Here is a 5,197-nt window from a genome sequence, read left to right as displayed (position 1 = left end):
TTCATATCATAAGGGGCAATATAAAGTGACGTTCTTTCACATTAAGATTTTGTGCATCCAACTATAAAAGTGCATGGAAACCTCTGCTTCCCTCTGCGAAGGGCCTATCTTTTATCATTATCTTCTACCTTATGCAAGAGACATGGTGATTTTCACCCTTCCTTTTTACACTTTATCCTTTGGCAAGCACAATATGTTGGAAACATCCTGGTATATATGGCTAATTGGATGTGAATTTTCATGAACTATTACTGTTGACATTACCCTTGAGGTAAAACGTTGGGAGGCAAGACTATAAGCCCCTATCTTTCTCTGTGTCCGATTAAAACTGCACACCCATAAGTATTGCATGACTGTCAGCAATTGTGAAAGATTATATGATAGTTGAGTATGTGGACTTGCTGAAAAGCTCTTATACATTGACTCTTTCCTATGTTATGATAAATTGCAATTGCTTCAATGACCGAGATTGTAGTTTGTTAGTTTTCAATGAAGTTTATGGTTCATACTTGATATTGTGATTGAATTATTACTCTAGCATTAGAGATCATATGACAAAAATTATATAAGTTGCTGTTATAAGAATGATCATGATGCCCTCATGTCCGTATTTTATTTTTATCGACACCTTCATCTCTAAACACGTGGACATATTTTTCGATTTTGGCTTTTCGCTTGAGGACAAGCGAGGTCTAAGCTTTGGGGGAGTTGATACGTCCATTTTGCATCATGCTTTTATATCATTATTTATTGCATTATGGGCTGTTATTTCACATTATGTCACAATACTTATGGCTATTCTCTCTTATTTTACAAGGTTTACATAAGGAGGGAGAATGCCGACAGCTAGAATTCTGGGCCGGAAAAGGAGAAAATATTAGAGACCTATTCTGCACAACTCCAAAAGTCCTGAAACTCCATGGAACACCTTATAATAAATAATGAAAAATCCTCGCCAAAGATGAAGACCAGGGGGCCCACACCCTTCTCACGAGGGTGGGGGGCGCGTCCCCCTAGGGCGCGCCCCCTACCTCGTGGGCCCCCTGGTGGCTCTCTGATGACCATCTTCTCCTATATGAAGTCTTTCGTCGAGAAAAAAAAATAAGAAGCAACCTTTCGGGATGAAACTCTGCCGCCACGAGGCGGAACCTTGGCGGATCCAATCTAGAGCTCCGGCAGAGCTGTTCTGCCGGGGAAACTTCCCTCCCGGAGGGGGAAATCATCGCCATCGTCATCACCAACGCTCCTCTCATCGGGAGAGGGCAATCTCCATCAACATCTTCATCAGCACCATCTCATCTCAAAACCCTAGTTCTTCTCTTGTATCCAATTCTTGTCTCCAAGTCCAGGATTGGTGCTAGTAGGTTGCTAGTAGTGTTAATTACTCCTTGTAGTTGATGCTAGTTGGTTTAATTGGTGGAAGACCATATGTTCAGTTCCTATATGCATATTAATACCCCTCTGATTATGAACGTGTTTATGCTTTGTGAGGAGTTACGTTTGTTCCTGAGGACAAGGGAGAAGTCTTGCTATTAGTAGTCATGTGAATTTGGCATTCGTTCGATATTTTGATGAGATGTATGTTGTCTAGCCTCTAGTGGTGTTATGTGAACGTCGACTACATAACACTTCACAATTATTTGGGCCTAGAGGAAGGCATTGGGAAGTAATAAGTAGATGATGGGTTGCTAGAGTGACAGAAGCTTAAACCCTAGTTTATGCGTTGCTTCATAAGGGGCTGATTTGGATCCATATGTTTCATGCTATGGTTAGGTTTACCTTAATAATTTTGTTGTAGTTGCGGATGCTTGCAATAGAGGTTAATCATAAGTGGGATGCTTGTTCAAGTAAGAACAACACCCAAGCACGGTCCACCCACATGTCAAATTATCAAAGTACCGAACGCGAATCATATGAACGTGATGAAAACTAGCTTGACGATATTCCCATGTGTCCTTGGGAGCACTTTTCCTTATATAAGAGTTTGTCCAGGCTTGTCCTTTTCTACAAAAAGGATTGGGCCACCTTGCCGCACTTTATTTACTTTCGTTATTTGTTGCTCTTTATAAATTATCTCATCACAAAACTATCTGTTACCACTTATTTCAGTACTTGCAGCGAATACCTTGCTGAAAACCGTTTATCATTTCCTTCTGCTCCTCGTTGGGTTCGACACTCTTACTTATCGAAAGGACTACGATAGATCCCCTATACTTGTGGGTCATCAAAACTCCACATAAATATGTGCATATAGATATGAAGTAGAATTTCATGCACATCTCAGTCAATTTGAGACTTGGTGGAATTTCCCCTATATATTGGGTCAAAAAGAAAGCATGCCAAAGATACTGCATGAAGTTAATATGCATGCTCAATACTCTCAATAACCGATAACAATTGACAAATAAATACCAAGGAAGAAGAGATACCAAATGAATAAAACATCACTTGGAGGATATCCATTGAAAGATACATCAAGGAATGAGACATCCATTGATACACTCAAAATAAAAGATATCAAACTCCCAAACGAGAGGATGGTTCCAAACAAACCAAGCTCTCTACAAAGTTTCATGATGGCACAAGTACCAAAACGAAAACGGCTTGCCTTCCACCAACACACACTTGATAAGGATCGCGAGATGAGTGTTTTATAGAAAATAGGATAGCTCCCCCAAGACTAGTGCATTATAGAGAATTTGCATTTGAATACAAAATGCACAAGGTGGGATCACCACTTTCACTATATCTAGAAAACACTAGACAAGATCAAGAAATAAATAAGATCCACAAGTGGTATGGAAGACAAAGGTAGTTTATACAATCCCTGGCAAGAGAAAAGGCAAATAAAAGCAAAAGCCAATGTAAAGATGATCAATAATTTCTACCACACATAAGAGAGTACCCATTGTCAAAAGACAAGAAGTATTTGGAAATAATTCCCGGTGGTAGATAGCAAGGATATCCAACATCATCTTTACACCAAACACAACCAAATTGCAACTTGTAGAGCTAACATGCCACCTAGGAACAAGATAGTCTACAATAACAACACTAGGTGACAATATCTCAAATGTACACATTTTCTAGGCTAGTAATATACATAGCATATTACTCCCCCATAATGTGATACCAATTAAAGATAGACAAGAGGCAATTAAAAGGATCCAACAAGAGATAATTAATGGACTACTTAGAATTTGAATTTCTCATGAGAAGACATACCATGTAGCGACTAGATAATCTTGTAATATCAATACTAAGTGGTATTACCCATGTACCCACCTTTATAGGATTGTGAAGTGCACAAAGCACATCACTCCCCCATAATGGGATATTCCATTAATCTCTCACAAGAGCCAACTAAGATATGACCAAGATGCACAAAGGCTCAACGAACGACACACATGCACATGATGTGCAAAACAACATACACAAAAGCAATTTGGAGACACATCATATACAAACACATGCAAGGAACAAAACCAAAACATGCAAGGGGGCAAGTAACTTTTAATGTAAGCAATTTAAGTACAAGTTACTGCAGGGAGGAACATTGGATATAAGATAGAAACTTGATAATCCGAATGACTTGGCTTGAGAAAATATGAATGGTGAAAACCCCCTTAATTCTTCATAATGTAGCCAAGTCTCCAATGCCCTCCATAGACACCTATTGATCAAGTTTGAGCTAGTTGGTCCCCAACCAAGTTGGGTCCAAGGAGGTTAGTCACAATAGGCTTGGCTACCCAAATGGTTCTTTGCTTGACACCACTTTGAGTACCAACAAACTTGGCAAACACATTGCCACCCTTATCCTTCCCAAGGGAATAGATATCATCAATAATAATGGGTTGGATAAGTTACCACTAGTGCATGAGGAGGCAAGGTGACCTTTCTCACGACATAGGTAGCAACGTCTACTCTTCACTTTCTTCTCACTTGATTTCTCAACTTGAGAAGCACTAGCTTGAGGTTTCTTGGGAAGAGGCCTTTCTTCAACTTGAGGTTGAGCATGAGAATTAACTTGTGGCTGCTTCCCTTGTTGCTTGTCACTAATGGCCTTCTTCTTCAAAGGGAAAGATCTAACATGATGTTCTTCAATTTTGCACTTGAAGCAGATGATCTTGACCGAATTCTTGACTTGTTTTTGGCCCTTCTTCTTGTTGCTCTTGGACTTCTTCTTCTTATTGGAGTTGAATCCAAGTCCACCTTTGTCATTGGGGGATTTTTGCACACTCAAGATATTGCTGAGTGTGGCCTTCCCTTCATGACACTTTTCCAAGTCTTTCTTCAAAGAAGTGACTTGGGCCTTGAGCTCTTTGATTTCCTCTACATGGTTAGTCTCAACACAAGTACTAGATGAAGTATAAGCTTTATCGTTAGAGCAACAAGGCAAGGAAAGCAATTCATCACAAGATGTACCAACATTGTGAGTAGATGAATTACAAGGACTAGCACATAGCAATATAGCATTTTGACTAGAAGTAGTGCTAGTATCCACATGAGGCTCACTAGATGTTACCTTGTCAAGCATGGCCTCATGAGCCATCTTTAGCACATTATGGGATACTAGAAGATCATCATGAGAGTTTGAGAGCTTTTCATGACTTTCTTCCAATTTCCCATATTTGCTAGATAGCAACTCAAGTTGAGCCCGTAGCTCAACATTCTCCTTCAAAATGGATGCTTCACATGTAATAGAGTTAGTAGCACAAGCATCATTAACAATAGCAAGAGGAGAAGGCAACTTTGCAAGCTCTTTTGAATATGAGGCTTTAAGTTGTGCATGAGACTCGGTGAGTTTGATGAGCTCACCCTTGATGACCCTTGAGCCATTTTCGAGGTGCTCAAAATCCTCAAGGAGTCTAGCATGAGCAACCTCAAGCTTAGCATTTTTTGTTTCAAAAACATTGGCCACCTCAAGAGCTCTATCATGAGATTCCTTCACTCTAGATAATTCTAGAGCAAAAGTCTCCTCAAGAGATTCCTTGGTTTGTTCAAGTTCAAAAGCTTGAGAGAGGTCCGCAATCTCATTAGCATAATCATGCACATGACCTTCCATTTTATCAATGGTGACCTCATGCTCCTCAAGACGAGATTCCAACTCAGCAATTTTTTTGCCCTCAATAGCAATAGACATGATTTCCATGAAGTTGGAATGAGCAATGTTATTCTTAAGAAGAGCTTTAAAAAT

Source organism: Triticum urartu, chromosome 2 (genome assembly GCF_003073215.2).
Source record: "Triticum urartu cultivar G1812 chromosome 2, Tu2.1, whole genome shotgun sequence".
In the NCBI taxonomy this organism is placed as follows: Eukaryota; Viridiplantae; Streptophyta; class Magnoliopsida; order Poales; family Poaceae; genus Triticum; species Triticum urartu.
This window is presented reverse-complemented; position numbering follows the sequence as displayed.